At 46.0% G+C, this 19,076-nt stretch overlaps 1 long non-coding RNA gene across 1 annotated transcript; it reads right to left on the bottom strand.

Annotated features, from left to right (window-relative positions):
- Positions 1–5,409: 5,409 nt before the first annotated feature.
- Positions 5,410–15,010, bottom strand: LOC142088134 (uncharacterized). Its single transcript, XR_012675746.1, has 4 exons — positions 14,378–15,010; positions 11,478–11,603; positions 8,542–8,825; positions 5,410–5,487 (listed from the first exon to the last, which is right to left on the bottom strand). It is a non-coding gene; the product is annotated as an uncharacterized LOC142088134 (long non-coding RNA).
- Positions 15,011–19,076: the final 4,066 nt, after the last annotated feature.

Genomic DNA, 19,076 nt, shown 5'->3' with positions numbered 1-19,076 from the left:
ATTCAAGTGAACTGGAGCAGAGCCTTAGAGAAGAGAGCAGTTCCTGGAGTCCCACAGCCATTTGTCAGGTAGAACCTGGTATTTTACACTGTATTAGCTTTGAAAATGATAAACCAGAAGATGTGTAAACTGTGTTTTAACAAGAAGAATAAAATCCATAATTCAGGACAGCACAGAAAGCACCTGGTTTCATGCCTCATTTCTGTTTTTAAACATAGAAGAGGCTCAGAGAAGCATCTGCTGAGCTTCTGAATGAGTTTGGATCAGCTGCAAGCGCCCATTTGCCAAAAGCAAGTCCAACTCAGCTATGAAATCAGGCAAATCTCAGTGCCGCTGGGTCAGTTTCATATTTACACCCCAAACTGATAGTAAGTCTGGATTGGTGGCAAATGTGTCTGACAAAAAAAAAGGCGGAAGCTTTGCATGTCCTTTGCAACATGAGATTCCTGAATATCAGACAGTTGCAAAAAGGATGTACCTAAACATCTGGGGTTTCATTCCTGTTTTTCTTTCTCTGCATTTATGGATGCAGATTTATGGGAATCTCCATTAGATGAAGATTTGCAAGTGACAAAGAATATTGTTGTTCCATGAATAGTTTCAATCCAGTAAGGTAAGTATGTAGTTAATGTGAAACTTAAGACTCTGAGGTACCCACAGCATCTACCTGAGATCATTGAGTCACAGCCTGAGGGCCACCGCAAATTCAGTGGAAACTCCAGAGAGCAAATCAGAATTTTTGGAGTGCCACTGACTGTATAGAAGAAATATCTTCATTTGGTTGGTGTGAAGGGCCCCGTGAAAAAAAAATTACTTTTAGTACAAAAATAACAAAAAGTGTCCATCTTGCTCTCAGCTCAGCTGTGAGATTTTACTCTCCTCAGTGGGGTGCAATATTTACTTCTGTGGTGGCTATCTGATGAAGGAACAGACGTGGTACGTCTGGAATCACTTCTGATCTGCCACAGCCAGCATGGAACAAAAGCCAAGTTATTTGTCATCCCCCAGGGACTAATAAGTGGACACCCACCTGTAGCACCTGCCACCACCAACACAGATACCACCAGAGTCTAGGCAGGGTCACAGGTCTCAAATCTGAAGGGAACCACTGCAAGTATCAGCCCAAAGGCTGATACTAACAAAAGGATGGGTGGGAAACAGCCATTGCTGCTGTTCCTTCCTGCCAGCATTACCATCACGAGAAACAAGAGACTTGTGGACATGGGGTGACGCTGCTAAATGTCACACCAGAAGTGTCTTTTTCAGAAATGCACAAGTCATACAGGGGGCATCTGTGCTGTCACGGGCACAGAGAGGGCGCGACACCTCCAAGGGTTCTGGCACAGCCTAGGTATCAGGTCTAGAAAATCAGCAGAGTCACGCTGCCCCTGATCTCACCATCCCATCTCACCAGGGCTACTCAGTGGAAGCACACAGTGCGTGGGTGAAACCACAGCTTTGGAGCTGGTTTGGTCTCTGCTGTCAGCCCTGCTGCCGAGACAGAGTTGTCTTGCGGAGCCTTGCAAGGTGTCTCTGCCCAACACTTCCCATGGCTTCTCTTCCCAGGGTGGCAAATGTTTGCAGATCTGTAACATCTGCCTTTGCCCTAAGTGACAGCGATACTTCTGAAACAGGATTTAAGCTCCTTTGAGACTCTCATCCCACAGTTATGCTAAGTGTGTTCCCCGCCATGCACGTAACACATAAACAACATTAGCAAATCCTAAAACAAGTGCAGATGCTTTATAATATATACTAACTAGGAAGCCGCTTCATAGAGCAAGAAAAATGTGGACTGGTCTGCTCAGTACTTTGGAAAAGCAGTGCATAGGTTAAAAAGCTTCATTTCTAGTTAAAAACTAAATAATAATAATAATAATAAAAAAAGACAATCCAACTAGCTGGTTGAAAAGAGGCTTTCCCTTGCCAATGAGCTAGACACAACAGCACACCTTTTTTAAAGCTGCTGCCCATCACCTTGCAAGCTTGCTTAGATTTTCCTGTGCAACTCCTTTGGAGTTGCTAGGATTAGTGTGGGTGTCACGTCTGAATCCTTGCTGTCCTGGGCAGACCTCCCCAGCCAGCAGCACTGCGGTGGCAGGGTAGATTTCCTACCGCGGGATGGTGGAGATGCCAAAAGGCAAAGGATCTGGCCTTGTTGCCAGTGTTGGTGTTGACAGTGAGTCACCCAGCTGCCTCTGCTGAAAATTAGTCTCTCTCTCTCCAGCCCTGATGAATATTGATGAACTTCACAGCATCAAAAGAAGCAAAGGCAGGACAGCTGTTTAAGGGGACAAATATTTCAGTTCTGGATTGGAAAAAAAGAGACAGACAGGGGAGTGGTGGTGTGATAAGCCAAGACAGTCTTCTCCCTGGTTTGTCAAAATGTGATTTACAGACACTCTTCCATTCACCCTGTGGCTGCCAGTTTCCACATCCTATGTCCACAAATCTCTCTTGCTAATTGGATAGGCAATATGTGGGCTGCTGCCTCTATAAAAAGCTACTCTGAACTGGGATGCTTCCCAGCTCATTTTAATAAATCATGTCTGTAATTAAATTCTTTTGCTGCATATTTCTGCAATAAAATCTGTATCATTTGCTTATTAGCCTTCTTTACTGTCCAGCTATAATTTTGTCTTGCTTCTGAAGCCGCCTTTCCTGCCTGGTCATTTGAAAAATGCCATTTGCTTTGAATCCCTAATCTAATTCAGCTGCTTTTTCCTCGTTCTGCCCATCCCAATAGCCCCACTTGTGCCTCCAACCACTGTCATGCCATCAGTGACCATTTCAACTCACTCTTGATAGTTCTGCTCAATAAAGCTGTCCCATGGCCTCAAGCACCACTTCCACCAGCACAGCAGCAAGTGCATCTGAGGCTACCCCTTCCCAGTGGCTGGCTGCCAAAAGCACTTATTTACATAACAAAACCCCTTCGTTGATGACATTTGTTCCTCTTGTCTTCTTTTGGGGTAGTCTCTGTGCTCCCTCATGGACTTTCACGGGGTTTAACACACTGCAAGGGTTACTACAAAGCAGAGCAACCATCTGCACCCAAGCAAAAGACTCTGCCCCAGAGCTTTGCCTGACTCTCTACAAGAAAGCACAACCTGGAACTGCATTGCCCTCAGGGCTCTCAGACCCTGAAGGCCTCCGAGTCTTGTAGTCAGGGGACATGGAACCCCTGAAACTCTTGTGCTGGTTGCTGTGAGGAAGAAGTCAAGAGGTTAGGTTTGTCAAAGTTCCTCTTAGCTGCAATTTCTCTTGTATGTGGGCAGAACATGGGGAGGAAGCCCGGAGCTGGATGTTCATGCTCCCTTTGGGTTTGGGGAAGAGACAAGGCTTGGAAGAGCCTTACCAGCTAGGCTGGCAGATGGGGTACCCGCTAGCTAGCTGCAGGCTAGAGCCAATGCAGCCGTCTCAATAAAGGGCCAGTAACGTCAGTCACGACGGACAGGCGCTGTTTTGAGTAAGCAACATTTTTCATCATTCATTTTGCTAAATTATCTGGTCAGAAGCAAAAAATCCATGCATTTGGAAATTCTTCCAAATTTCTTCTTGGGAGCTGCAGTTTTGAAGCCTCAGATGGCCAAGGGTTCCCGCTGGGTTACTTCTGCGAGGACACACCACACTACCTGCACCCCACACCAGCTAAGCAAGGGGCAGGACGCTGGTGAACAAGGGGAGGTTTGTTCAGGCCCAGACTCTATCCTGAACCAGAGACTGTGGCACGAGGCACTGAAGTCACAGATCTCAGGGACGTCGCGGTGATGGTCCCCAGCCAGAGCTCTCAGCCTGCTGCAGCTCTTTTAGCTACAAATCCGAGGGTTTGGACAGACATTAATTTTCTTTTGTTTTTTTTGATCTCCAAAGTCAGAATTTCCCATGGAGAGAAAAGTGGTTTTTAACCAGTTCTGGCAGCAAAGACCTTGAGGCATCTGGGCAAAATGAAGCGTAGACGTTTTAAGCAATTTGCACACTGGCCATGGTGAAGGCTGTGGGTACAGTCAGGAGAAGAACCCAGGAGCCCCAACCCTCAGCTTTAAATCTCACTCAGTCATCACAAAACTTCTCTTGGTTTTCGTTTCCCTAAAGGTTCTGTCAATCCTAGTGTCCGGAGGTAATAGGACTGATCCCACGTTTTGGAAAAAACAGCAAAAAAAAAAAAATTACAAAGAAGAAATAAATGAACTGAGAAGCTGGATGGGATGTCGGTCAGATAAAGCAGTGTAAACATCCAGTCTTTTCCTTGCTTTGAAACAACCAGTGTTTCAAAGACATGGATGTGTGAAGCAGCATCTTGTTTTGCACTTCTTCAGAAAACTTACCAACTTTGGGGTTTTTAAATGGGGTCCTTTTTAAAAGGCAGAGTCCTTTGTCTTTCACTGCCTCAAAAGCATAACGTAAAAAGTTTTAATGTGTAAAGTTATAATGTAGGGTCAGCTTTCTACTGACACTTAGTTGGTTTCAGATTCAGAATAGATCAAGATATGCCTCTTTTTTGCATAACTCCAAGCTCAGCTTCAAACATATAAGTGGGAAAATTAACATTAAAATGAATCCTTAAACTGCAATTACTTGGAAAATGCAGAGCATGAAGCATTCAAACGGCTCTCACTCAGTGACCCAGTTAAAATACACAGATCAGTACTGCAATTTGGCTGCAAGCGTTTCAGAGATATGAGGATGTGGAGGCTCTACCCGGCTCCCAGCTTAACTCTACTCTTTGTACTCTAATGCAGTCCAAAGAAACAAATGGATGTCCAGAACACTTTTCCCTCGAATGCATTTCCATGAGGTTGTGGTCTTCCTCGGGTCTTGCAAGGGAACAGGAAAATACTTGAGATTGCAGATGAGCTTTACAGAGATGTGTCAAGGTATTGCATGATCATTGATAATATGACGTAGGTACCATTTACACCAGCATTGAAAATGCAACTGCTGTGCCATGTTATTATGAAGTCAAACTGTATTATATCAGATAAAAAAGAAATAAAATCTTGGTATTTTCTATTACGTAAAAATGGCTTTGTTGAAAGAGGCATTGGTGAAAGTATCATCTGAATTCGAAGAGGAGAGAAAATGAATTCCTTTTTTTTTTCTATTTATTAGAAAAGGCACATTCCGAATACACCAGGCAATGGAGTGAGCTAATATAAAGCGTTATAGTGCTGTATTAGTATGAAATCAGGGTGTCCTTGCCCTGCAAAAGGGTAGCAGAGCACACAATCAGTGTGAAGGACCTCGTGAAACTTTGCCTTCAGGATCCCCGAGTTGCTTGACTTCCTCCAAGAAAATTCACATACCATTACCAAGGAAGCAAAAGTGACAAAGCTGTCATGTTTTCCCCTCTCTCTTTTGGCTCCTTGTGACCAGCCTGGCTATTTTTAAGGGAAAGTGCAGGAATGAGGAAAACTTACAGCCACTGTAACACCCCTGGCAGAGGAACATGGGCGAGGAGGGACTCCAGGAGCTCCAGCCTCAGACCTGTCAGTGAGAACCAAAGGAATAACCTCATTAGCTGACAGCAACAGCAAAGGCTTGTTTTCCCCATGGATTATCTGCTAAGGGAAAAGGAGCAGGATGTATTTGGCAAACGTACATGTTCTTAATGCAGTAACTCGTCGTGGCTGCATTCCCCTTCTTTTCGTTGCTGGCTTCAGGTTTCATTTCTTTTTTATTTCCATATTCACTCGCAGCTGCTGGGCAGGGTCTGAAGGAAGCCCAGTGCAGTAGTCACGAGTTGACCTTTCCCATACCACAGCAAGGACGAGCTGCGGCTGCGGTAAGCAGCCTGATGTTCTCCAGGCATCTCTGCTGCGGCTCTGCCTCTGACATCGTTAGGGGACTCACGCTAACACCTCCCGACAGCTCCCCGTCACGTTCGTCTCAAAGAGCCTGCGCTCTCCTCCCTCCGCTCAGCAAAGCAGGCTCTTGCCGTGCGCTTTTTAATTGCCTTTGTAAATGACAGATTGTCTGATACAGGTGAGAGCTGTGACCCAGTAACCTGCCTACTGCTGCCCTCGTAGGAAAACATTCATCAGTTTCTCCTTTCACGGTAGTTGGAAGGTGTTCCCACCTCTCCTCCAGCCATCTACACCTGGCCCTCACCACAGGGCTTTGCCCTTTCGGTTGGATCGGGACAACACAAGCAGTTAATCTGACGTTTGGCACGGGTGAGGTGATGAGAGGGTTTTTCAGGGGAGCAGGAGCACGTGGCAGGGCACCGCGGCTCACTGGGAACCTGCCAGAGCAGTTCCACAGCCCCGCTCCTTTTCGGCTACTTCTGATCCTCTCAGGGGACATGTACCACAGTCGTGTCTACTATCGCAGGGACTGGAAGATGAGTGAAGGAGTGGGAACCACTAGTGAGGGAACAGGAATGGTAACGGGTATTTTTTTCCCAAAATCAGTTTTGGGAATCAAATGGCAATTATGGTTACAAGGCAAAATGAACACACCTCATATGAAATGTACATTTAAGGAGCAGCCATACAATGCTGTAAGGCAAAGGATCATGCCTGAAAGCTCTCATTTCTGTAAAGAGATAACTTCTTATTCTCTAAGAAAGCCCCAATGACGTCAATAAAAACTAAATATTAAGGGCGATAGACCCAACCTCTCTGAAGCCACCAAATACCGAACTATTGCATTCAGTGGGGGCAGGATTAGACACAAAATGCATAACGCCAAGACATATCTAGGTGTTCACAGGCCCAGTTCAACACTTATGTTTCAAAAGGTGTAGGCCACAAATAGTTCCTTTGTAAGGTATGATGAACAGCCATAACTTGAATATCTAATAGTCTGTTAGAGAAATCTGATTAGCTGGAGAAAGACTAAATACAGGGCCACTAAATAAAAGTGAAGCATAGAATAATAGGGAGAATGTTTATTCCAACCCCCCCTGCTCAAAGCAAGGCTATCTTCAAAATTTGCTCAGGTTGCTGAGGGCCTTGCACAGTCAAGTCAAAGCACATATTCAGAGCCTCCAGCCCCTCTGAGCACCTCTGCAGCTCTGCACCTCTCTCTGGGGGAAAAACTTTTCCTTAGGCACAGTAGGAATTTCCCCTGGTACAAGTTGTGCCTGGTGCCTCCTGTCATTTCTCTCTGGGCACCTCTCAGTGGCTCTGTTATGTCTGTAACTCCCATTAGGTAGTTCAAGGCAGCAATAAGGTTCCACCTGAGTCTTCTCTTCTTAAGGCTGAACAAACACAGCTCCCTCAGCCTTTCCTTGTACACTACAAACTCCTGCCCCTTGACCACATTAGTGGTCGTCCACTAACGCTGCTCCAGTTTATCAACGTCTTTCCCATACTTTTGGGGAGCCAGAACCAGATGCATTATGCCAGCTGTGGCCTCACAAGAATAGAGGAGAACAATCACCTCCCTCGACCTGCCGGCTGTACCAGTATTAATGTGCCCCATGCCTGGTGTGGTTGGCTCTCATTGTTGCAATGGCACATACTTGACTCATGTTCAGCTTGATGTCCATCAGGACCTTCAGGTGCTTTTCAATTAAGCTGATTTCTACCTCAGTCCCCAGCTTGTTCAGTTGCATGGGGTTATTATTTCCCAGGTGTAGGACTTTGCATTTGCCTTCTTGAATTTCATGATGCTTCTGTCATCCAATTTCTCCAGCCTGTCCCCCTGAATGACGGCAGCCTCGCCCTTCAGCATATCAGCTACTTCCAATATACAAAATAACTGGAAGCAACATCATGAAAGAGATGATAGCCAGCTTAATGGTACTGTATAAACTCAGAACGGAGCCGGACTTGACAGTTACGCCATATTCATCCTTCTACTGGAAAACACCCTGCTGTCCTTCACGGGGTAGTTCATGCCCTCACTTTTGAAGATTAAACCAAAGGATGATGCGGTTTACAGAGAGAGCTTACAGAATTCCTCTGAGAAGATTTAGCAAGGACTAGTAGAATTAAGGTGCCTTTTTATCTCTACCTCCAGTCCCAGAAATCAAAATTATTAGCATCAGCCCAAAGCGTGAAGCACATCATCTAATCTGGGAAAAAAGATGCACTTTCCTGTGACCTTAACTCAGTCATATAGGTCAGGCAGCAAAAATGAGCTGCTTAAAATAACATCTAAGCTGAGCTTCACTGTTCCTCTACATAGGCATTTGTCCACAGGAAAAAAAAACCCTACCAAACAGCTGTATTTCCTCTTCAGAGCTGCTTATTCATTCAAATAAAAAGACAACGGCTAAGTAGCAACAAGCAAGAGTTAAAGGGAAGATAATGCTGCGTTCTCAGTCATGCAAAACCTAAATACCTATTGCTCAGAGTGAAGGGGAAAATGGTTCCTCTCCGCAAACAGCTGTGCTGACAGCAATATCTGCACCTTCCTCTTCCTCTTTTCACTCTTGCACATGCAGCAGTGGCTTTTACTTGGCCCATTGGATTGTCTATCACAGCACGTTGAAACTCCATGCAGTAAGTCAATGCAAATCAATTCTTAAATTCATTAGAAAGAGTCAAGTGTACGCTTAGAAAAATCCAAAGAAAATTAGGAGAAACTTACCAGCTCGAAGGGAAACATGAGGCAGTTTCCAATGTTAAGCCCTGGATGGCAGGAAGAGCAACTGTGAGGACTCCCCAGTCCTGAAGGAGCGGGTGGACAGACTGTCCTAAGGATGGAGATTCCTGCTGGCACTGTCCGTTCAATAGATGGTCCTCTCCTGAGAAGGGCTCACCTCTGCACTGAGCTTCTCCAAGCGAGGAGACTCAAACCCATTTCCTTTGATTTCAGAAGTTTTCTGGATTGGGGTCCAACCCAGATGTGCCCGAATTGTCCATAACAAAGAGCTGTTGGAACAACACTAGCTGAGTTAGGCTAAACTTATTTCCTACTTACCTACGAACTCCCAAAAGAGGTGCTAAAAATTGAATTTGGGGAGAATAAATAAACTAGAAAATAAGCACTCAGAGAAAGGGACCTCAAGGATGCCTCCTCCCTGCCTCACACAAACCTAAAGGGCTCAGAAACCCATAGTGGGCTTACAGCCCAGAGCAGAACACCAACCCCTTCCTGGCCAGCTCTGAACACCTCACTGCTGGGGAGGTGGGGGTGTTATGACTTTCTTATGAAGGCTTCTGCTCTATGGAAAGATGTTTTTCAATTCACTGACAGTGCGGGGTAAGGAACTGATAGGAAAGGGAGCAAGCCAAGGACGGTAACGAAGCAGAGAGAGAGAGAGAAAGAGACACGCAGCAGGGCACGGAAGGAAAGCACTTGGTAATTTGAAGTTGTTTCATAAAGCAAAGGGCACAGGGAAATATTGTACCAACTAGAAAGAGGAATGGTATGTGGAAGGAGCTCTACTTCTTAACTTGGTAAATGCCCAGCCAGTCTTTGAAGTGGGACATGTGCACCATTACTCCACGTTGCCCTTTCTTTTTTCTCTCTCGTTCTCTCCCAGAGGATGCAGAGCTGGGGAAGGGACTCCCCATCTGGGGATGACTGCAGGACCTCAGTGATTGCTCTTGCTCAAAGCCTGCAGGCTCTGGAAGTGGAGTAGTGGTTCAGGACTCACTGCCTCTCGCTGCTGCAGCGCATTGCTGAGGCAGCCAGACATCGCCTTGGGGGGCAACCACGCTGGATCACCCTCCTATCTTCCCCCTCCCCAGCCTTCTCTCTCCCATGGCTGTTGAGCTGAATAGGGCAGGAAAATCCTGCTGCTTTCAAAGCAAGATCACAGTTTTTCCTGATTTCAAAACCGAGTAGGCGCTTTGGATCCACAATCTTGCTGCTATGAGCGCAGTGGCAGAACTGCATCAGCTCCACCGGGTAACCTTGCCTCCACAAACGGCAGGTACAACCCACTGTGGTGCTCAGGCATCTGGGAAACCCTGCAAGCTACGTGTCACAAGACCCTTGCACTCATCCCAGGCAGATCTTGTCTCTGCAGGAAGCAGATTCCTGACATCTGCCTCCCACTGATTTCAGGATTCAGCAGATTCCTGCCTCCCATGGCATCTCTCTGCTGTGAAAGAAGCTACTTTTGGCTGCTTGCTCCTGAAACTGTTTCCTTCTGAGCCTGAAGCCACGTCCCCTCTCCAAGGCTCCTTAGGGTAGGATGGAATGAATAATTTTGCCACTAAAAAGGCAGTTTCAGTTTCCTTGAAACCCCAGGATGTCTGCAAGCAGTTTCCACCAAAAAAAAAAAAAACCAACCATAAATTCCAGCTTCGTCAAAACAAACTCTTTCGCTTAGAGGATCTCCACTTGCAACAGCTCTTGCCAGCAGTAAAGAAAGGAGATGCTGCCACAGACCACTTCAGTGACCAAGTGTTTGGCAGAGTCAGCTGGGATATGGGAAATCCCCTTCCCTGAATTAGGGCTGGACCCAGAGACTCCAGTGTCCTTGCTGCACCCTCTCAGGTAAAGGGGGAGTTTTTGGGATCTCCCTATTTTGTGGTAGAGGAGAACACTGCGGTCACAAAGCCCCATGAGCTCCTGTCCTGAGATTTAATAAGCAGGAGCTGGAAGCTTTGTACTGTCTTTTGAGACAGTCTTTAATATTCAGCCATACCTACGGTAGAAAACAGCCCTTCTGTTGGAGTCGGGATCAAAGCTCAAGTAGTTTTGCTCCACTCTTTACCCTAGATCGTTTCCTCAGAATAATCCTTTTGCGCATGGCCATTTCCTTGGGGTTCCTGCTTCCTCGGCTCTCCTTGCATACAATCTGAATACCTACCTTGCTTTCCAAAGAGCATCTCTCTTTCTTTCCAGAGGGCAAGCTAACCTGCTCATTTCTTAATTTTCACTCAGTGAGCCATTAAATCCAGGAAACAGAGTCTGTGTAGTGGAAACTCACTGAAGTTTTGGCTGCTAGACCTGCCTGAAGGATATTTTTTGTCCCAGTTTAGCTGCTAGGCCCACTTCATTCTTTGGATGCAATGTACACCATGCAAGTGCCGTTGGCTTGTTATCCCTGGGACAGAAAAATAATCAGCCTAACCACAGAGAAATGACATATATTGGCTTGTCAGGCATTTCCCCTCCTCCACAACTCCTTTTGTTACAAAAAAAGAGTGCCAAAATGAGAAAGAAAGCCCTTGTTTATCTTTCACGCGCAGTGAACATGAGCTCACTTACCCGCCGAGCCTGCAAGGATACCTGTGTGGTATTCCCTCCGCTAGCGCAAAGCCACTAACTTTGCTTTGTCTCCGCCCGACAGCCACCCAGAAGGATCCAAAGCAAGCGGCGGAGGCTGAATAAAATAGATGTTGTGCCTCACTCTGAAATAGATACGGCAAGATGAGCTGGTGAGGAAGAAAGAGTCAATTTGTCTCCAGCCCCTGTAAAATCCCAGACTGTGTTCTCGGTAATATGATCAGATTTGGGGCTAGATGATCAGCTTTGGCAGTTCTAATAGAGTCTGTCTGCCAGCACTGTAATTGTAAACACAACCAACATCTGAATATAATAATAATAATGATAAAAAGTAATGTTACCATGGCCCACACCCACTGGGACGTCTCATTTTTGCTTTGGCTTTAGGATAAAGGATGATGAGGATGTTTGGATCAACAGCTTCATTTCAGCCAGTGTTTCTGATAAGTCTGTCACCACATTTGTCTCTGGAAAATATTAAGCACAACATAGAGCTCATTCCTAGATGATATACAAGCAGCTTGTTTTTCTCATTTCACCACAAATCTTATTTATATATACACTGCAAATAGATTGGTACCACACACAGAGCACATCTATAGGGCCTGATTTTCCAGTGTTATATTAGATTTATGATCTTGTAATTCCATAGATTTCAATGAGTTTTACCAGAATAAAGCTGGTTCCTAAAGAGAAAGGATATATTATGAACTTGCACATATTACTTGTGTATCCACCCAGAAACGTTAGTATAGGCAGACACCTGGCACAGATGACAATAGTTAAATTTGCCTCATACTCCCTTTTATAAGACCCTGATTTCAGTTGCTTGCAACTGCCAAAATTCAGTGCTCAGGCAGAAATTTTCCCTCTAATGTGCTTGCCTCAGGCTAAATATTTTCAGAGAGTTCCAGCAAAATTAGTCCAGCCATTCTGAGGATGAATTTAGGGAAAACCACAGTGTTTCACCGATATTAAGAAAGGCTCCAACTGCCTTATTTAGAAGCTCTTGAAGCTTTGAGGCAAGGCTTCAAAACACTGAAAGGAAATAGTATGCTGTATCCCAGAAGTGGATGTGCTGCTGCCTTGGAAATCTGTCTGCAATCCAAGAGAGACGTGCCTAAAGCCAGCAGTTCACACTCAGCTGTTGACTTTGCACCAGGCCCTGAGCTACCCATATGTGCTTAGGCTGGCATGCTCTGTCGCAACGGGAGACCTCTGCGCTCGCACAAGGCATGCGGCAAACCCACACTGGATGGTTATAAAATCATTTACAAGGAGCTGATCAATGCTGCAAGCGTTCTGCTACACAACCACGTCGTGTTTGCTCTGCAGGCTTCAGCGAACGGAGGCTGGCTGAGTTCAGAGGGCCACAGAGATAGCAGCTGGGCAATATATGGGCAAGCAGCAAACTTTAGAGAAGGCCAAAAAGGAGGAATGAGAAAGCTACCCTAAGTTAGGGTTGTGTTTGGGTGGTGGTTTTTTTTTATAAACAGCTACTGACAACACCCTGGTTAGCATTGCCAAAAAATCCCTACTATTGTCTTTGCTTAGGCAGGGCTATATTCATTTCAGCTGCTTACCCCTAAGGAAATACAGAAATACCGCAAAACGATGTGCTTTTCTTGGTGCTCTAGACAACACAGAAACAGAAAAATTTAGGGTGGACTAGAGCTCTGGAGTTAAAAGGTCCAACACCGCACCACCAATTTAAAGCAGGGCCAAGGACCAAGCAAGCTTTTCTGCAGTTCTCTGCGGCTGGGGATCACTGTGGCATGAGACAGAGCAGCAGCAGCACGCACAGATGGCACCTCTCCTTCTGTCACCTTGCTCTCAGTGACGACACCCAGATTGTGCAGGTAGAAGGAAGCGACCGCCTTCACAAGCACAGAGTGAGAGACAGGAGCTGAGGCAGGAGAGATGTCTTGGATGCACTCTTCCACAGCAACTCGAATCAAAGCCCAGGTTCTTCAACCATCTGAAGAACTCCCTAGCAAAGAAGGCGGCCCACCTTCCTCTAGCAGTTGGCCATACAGACCAGTGGTTCCCAAACTCTGCAGCCCAGTGGTTCACAGTGAACCCACAGCGCACCTTATGTTTTTCAAATAGGGCGTTCCACCTTTAACTTTTACATTTATTTTGATGTTTAACACAACTCTTGCGGACTAGCTGCTGACCACTCACCGTGGCCCTGACAGTCCTGGACTGCAGACCACCCTGCCAGAGCAAATAGCTCTTCAGTGCTCTCGCTGCACGCTCTTAACTCAAGTGGAGGTCTCCGCTAAATCTCAGTCTAAATAGCTCAGCCATTTTGCTGACCCCTGTGAGGGTACATATGGCTCCATATGGTGGGAAAGCTGTTTTTTTCAATTTGCTCCTAAGACCAAGTGTAGGAAATGAGATACAAACCAATGTTAAGAGAATATTAAGGTTGCAGAATCAAGCAGTTACGAGCCAGGAACTGGCTGACAAGGTCTTAGTCACATAAAAGAAAGATCTAAATAAATGTGTTTTGATAGCCAAAAAATGCTCTCTGAAAGACAGGTTAGATAAATAGAAATAAAAGAATGAGGCGGCTTTGTTTGAGAACAGCTTCTTAAATCATTATCGTCTTTCCAGACCATTTCCTTCTCTCCTCCCTAAACTCCTGCCAAATTGCAGCTAGGTTTAACATGAAGATTTCACAAAAGGTTAATCTTTGCACTTGAGAAGTAAGCAAAGTTTGGGCTTCAGAGGTGATTTTCTTAGATCATTTGGAAGAGTTATAATGGTGTAAATTGAGTACCTTAAATTTACCATACTGAAAAGCTGCAGCGCTACATAATTCTTCCTGTAATTTTTCTTCCTCTATAAAGATGACATTCATCCCTGTGGTGGGTCCGCTATAGTTAAGGGTTAGACTTATCAAGTCTGCTTTCAGCAAACGGAGGAAAAAAAATTTCAGAAAGAGTCTGCTCAGGGTTGCGCAAACAACCCCAAATTCCCCCCGCCACTTCTCTGTCATCAGAGACATCCCAAATAAGTGCCGCATTTCAGTTTCAGTAAGGGAAAACCATTTCCCATAAACCCAAGGAAAGGTGCTTGCTGCGGGGCAGACAGAAGCCTCCCCAGGCCACGCGGCACCTGGCTAGGAGGAGAGGAGCCCGCCGTCGGTGAGCCCTGTAGCCTGCGATGGCTGAGGAAGGCTGGCCGGCCAGGCGACCCCCACCACGCGTTGCCTCAGCGTCCGCCCCGTGCGCACCTGCTACTCGCAGCAGAGTCCACGTGGGCAGCAGATGTTCACGGGCTGGCACTCGCATCCCAGTCTGAAGCGTTAAATCAGCTCACGCCGGGGGAGAGGCGGGATGTTGCCGTTCCGGCGCCTCGGGTGAATTCTGATCAGCGTCGTGCTCGGGGTCCTGTTGTGAGAAGTGCGATGAGGGCCTGAACAGAAGAAAGCAAAAGTCACACTGTAGGAGGTATCTTTGGAGCCAGTGCTGAGGACCTATCAGACCCCAACCTACAGGAGACCAAAAGGCTTTGACTACTGGGCAATACCAGGGAGGCTAAAAAGAAAAAAATCAAAGAAAGAAATGTGGCAAAACAAACAAGAAAGTCATATGAAATCAGAATAAATTGAAGCCCTGCAGCAGCCTGTCTCCAGCAGCTACAGACACAGGCTTCGCAGAGCCTTATCTGCAGGTCAGAACGGGCCGCTGAAGCGACCGGTCTTGAAATCTGGCCACACTGTTCACACAGATGCTGTGGAGGAGGTGAGCAGGATTTTCAAATGCCAACCAGGTGGGAAACTTGTAGGGGAAATGAATACGGGAGCAGCACAGGCTGCAAAAGGCTAAACCTAAAAGGTCCGAACTGTAGGATAGCCACAGCTTGAGGTGGGGATGGGAGTACAAAGGAGAGGATGATTAGTAAAGGAGGGCCCATTTAAAATGGGAACAAGTCTTATTCCTACCTGTCAAGTTCTGCCTTTCACTAATAGAAGCCATGCTTTTTTCTTAGAAGCATTTTTACCAGACCCCCAAAACTGCAGACATTGGCGCAGGCAAGATCATAGCTCTGGAGAAGGGCCAGCAGAGTTCAAAGCCCCTGGTTGGAAACCAAAGCAACGCTGACAAGCATTGAGGGAAAATTTATGAGGTCCTGATTGCTAAAAGCGTATGTTTGGGATATAAAAAAGTAACAATTATGCCACCCAGACTGTTTATTCTTTTCTTATGTGTGGAGCTTTGGGCTAGCATGTTGAAACATCAAATAATCTGAGCACTTTTTAGATAGGATTTATAGCATTCCCGGACTGACATTTAGTATCATGGCTTGCAGTTGAGCATACTATTCGACAAGCCACCTGCCTCTATAAATGTCAGTATTTGGGCTCAAACTTGGTTTATGAATAACTCAAAGGAACTCCTGCTCTTTCAGTTCCCGCCTGTTTATGGAGAGGTTTCATGGCACACAGCACTGAAAAAGACAATTTGTAGAAAATAAAGGTTAAAGTTTTGGGTGATTTATCTTGTTTGGAAGCGGTAGAAAGGGGCATGTGAAATTTGCATTCCAGTAAAGATGCAGGACTACCCACAGAACAAATTGGTGCTGGCTTGTGCAACCAGCAACCCTGTGAGAAACACAGAGAATGACCCACTGGCAGTGAAGAGCAATGGATTGCCAGGAGGGGTGGCAGGCGACCTTAGGTTTTCACATCTGGAGATTCCTGAGCCTTTCACAAAGCACCAGAGCTGCCCAAAGGGGCTCCGTCTGGCTGCAGGGATTCTTCTTTGGTGCAAGTACTGCAGAAAGGTAGTCATCCAGCCACAACCATGGTGGCAGGAAGAGAACCGAGCGTGGGATGCAGAGAGGCAGAGGCACGTCAGGACTGCCAAGTGCTACAGCGTTCAGACTGCACAGTCGGTCACACCACAGCGCAGTCCCAGAAACCATACTTCTGAGTGCCTCCATGCTCATCAGGAGAGACAAAGGCAGCACTTGGAGGCAAACCTCTGCCCAAGAGCAGCTGCAGCAGCAATGGCTCCAGCACCGATTGTATAAAGCACCCTTGACTCTGGCTATATGCTCAGGCAGCAATGTTAGAATCATGGAATAATTTAGACTGAAAGGGATCTTTGCAGGTCATCCAGTCCAACGTCCTGCTCATAGCAGGGCCACCTAGATTAGGTAGGTCTGAGCCTTGCCCTTGTTCACTAGGATGAAACACACACTGCCACAGCTGCTCTGTTGCCTCTTTAATCACAGAAACATATCACTGAGATATGTGCCGCAAAACCAGAACATTTGCCATGTGGTCTTAGGGGGATCCTGTTGGGCAGCAGAAGCCATTGGCAAATTTACTGCATAACCTTATATCACAGTGGAGCATAGAGAGGGCTCCATCAAACTCTCATTCCTTTGCTAACGTAAAACTGGCAATTTCCTGCTTTACAGGGAAGAAAAACACATATAATGCCTCCCTGGGGTCTAGTCACACCAGAGACCAGGGAAACTGGGAGGTGAAAGCCTCTGGAAAAGGAGCGGTATGTTGAGATAGTTCACAGAGCAACTGGGGTGCTCCACATCTCTCTGTCTCAAATCTCCATGTGAATAATCAGGTCAGAAAACTAGTATTTTATAACAGGGACATAACAGACATTGCTCTGCTCTCTTCCACTTGGCAGAATATGCTGGCCTGACAGAATCATTTCTTACCTGGATTTAAATGTTTTGGTGTCTGAAGGTATCTGGCATCGTTCTGCAACCACCATCAATTAAGCTTCAAATACCGTAAAGAAGAGGGAAGCTAAGCCTACGCCTGTCATCTCATGCAGTCAAACCTAACCAAAAATTTAGCCTTCTGGGAATGACAAATTAACAGATTGGTGACATACAGAATGAAAGTCATCTTGAGGGCTAGCTGAGCTCTGCCTGACCTGATCTTCCTAAAAATGCTCACTATTAAAAAAATTTAAAAGTTATACGTGTACATCATTCTTGAAGATCATGGGATGAAAAATCATACATGATAGAAATCCCAAGGCATGACTTCTGACATGTAATGGGAAACACTTTTTGCGTTTTGTTGCAGAAGGTTAATAAATGGTTGTACTCCACTCTTGGAGCTTTTCCTCTACAGTTGACACTTCCTGTGCAGAACATAGTCCTGCAGGCAAAGACTGGGTGATGGTACATCAATTGTGGAAATGATTGGCACGTGAGATGTGTAGTCTCCTTTGTACAGCCGTTATTTGAACGTGTTGTAGGAATGAAGCAGAGATTTCTAGAATCATATGAATTCTAATATATGATGTAAAAATGTCGCATGCTAACCATAATCCTGAGGACAAGCCTTTATGCTAAAAGCAAGATTGTTGTAGATGAAACTTCATATCCTTCCTGCAAGTGAAGGGAACAACACATACAGAAGTAAAGCTTTTGTACATCAAGAGCAGCAACGCAACTTTGTGAATCTTACAATCAAGGTTTGCCACTCTGAATAAAGGTGTTCTGTCATTCCCGGAAATAAATAGAAACAGGGCCAAATCCAAGATAAAGTAGGAGCAGGAGGAAAAAGTGTCCTAGACTGCTAACGAGGGCTTTTCAGAAAACTGCCAAAAGGGATGCTTGATAGAGGTTACAGCATCAGAAATCACGTGTGTAAAGATCTAGGATCTTCTCCTCTCAAACACTCCTTCCTTGGATGCTCAGTTGGCCTAAGGAATCAAGGTGATGGGGGATGTTGAGTTTTCTTCTTCCTTGAGCCTGACTGGCATACGTAGTCTGTCAGAAGGAACCCATGAACATGTCAACAAAGTGAAAAATAAATCTATCTTTATTCTAACAATGTTAAATCTTTAAACGTTAGTCATCCACAGAATGGTAAGCAGAGCCCAATACGATCTTCTCATGGACCCAAAGGTTGCTGTAGACCAAACCACAGTGTCAGAAGTATGTAATAAAACCTATAGAAATGTCTTTTGCTATCAACTTTCCTAGGAAATGCTGGACTTAAGCAGGTCTCCAACACCATCAGAAAGGTTGCACCAGTTTAAATAATGACACTTCGCAAAGAGCTTTTAGTACTACAAAACTGTGAACCGCAAACTGATCCAACAAGTTAGATGAGTAGTAAGGGAGACTGTTTCTTTCAATGTCACCCCTGACTATCTCTCTCCCTGCTTTCTGGTTCCTGTAGCAAGTCAGGCGCATGGTGAAAAAACGTTTCAAGCCAGTGGGTGGCATGCAGTATTATATGCTAGATGTGTCGCTGATAGTTTGAATATATCAGATATTTTTAGCTACTGTAAGCAGTTCTAGGCAATCAAGTATTGTAATCAAGAGCATACAGCTACATCAGTTCCGTCAGGATTTTAAGGATTCAGGTTTTGCAGCTCTGTCAGTTAATGTGTTGGGGTGGTACGAGCAGAGTTGCTCCCTGCTTTGGTGTAGCACAGCCATTTTCAGAAGAATGATCTTCCTGAGAACTCCCCACTGTGCTCAGCTTAACGGATAGTTATTTCAGTAATAGCAGCTTTCTGCAAGGAAATAGGAAAGGTGGCCTTGGTTGGAGATATTCAGAGTTATCTGCCATGGAGAAGATCTCTGGGTTCCAGTGGGCCACGAAGCCACGCTACTTGAGAAATGACAGAGAGAGAGATTACGGAAAGATGACAGAGCAGCCAACCTTTTTAAGACCAAGCGGGAAGCCAACAGAAAACCTGTGACCCCTGCCCAGCCGCAGGAGCCCGCCCGAGCAGAAGCAGGCGGGGCAGCCAGAACACCCCTCCGCGTTTTCAGCCGGGTTTGCTGAGCAGCAGGACCCCGCCCGCCGGCGGGGCGGCCCAGCGGCGCTCAGCACCGCGGACAGCGGCACGGCCGCTCCCGCCCTGCCCACGCGTGTCCTGGCACCCACGGCCGCGGGACCGGCTCCTCGGGCAGCCGCCCTCCCTCCCCAC

This window comes from Calonectris borealis, chromosome 1, assembly GCF_964195595.1.
Source record: "Calonectris borealis chromosome 1, bCalBor7.hap1.2, whole genome shotgun sequence".
NCBI classification, from domain to species: Eukaryota; Metazoa; Chordata; class Aves; order Procellariiformes; family Procellariidae; genus Calonectris; species Calonectris borealis.
Note: the sequence above shows the minus strand (reverse complement) of the source record. Positions and strands in the feature narration are given on the sequence as shown.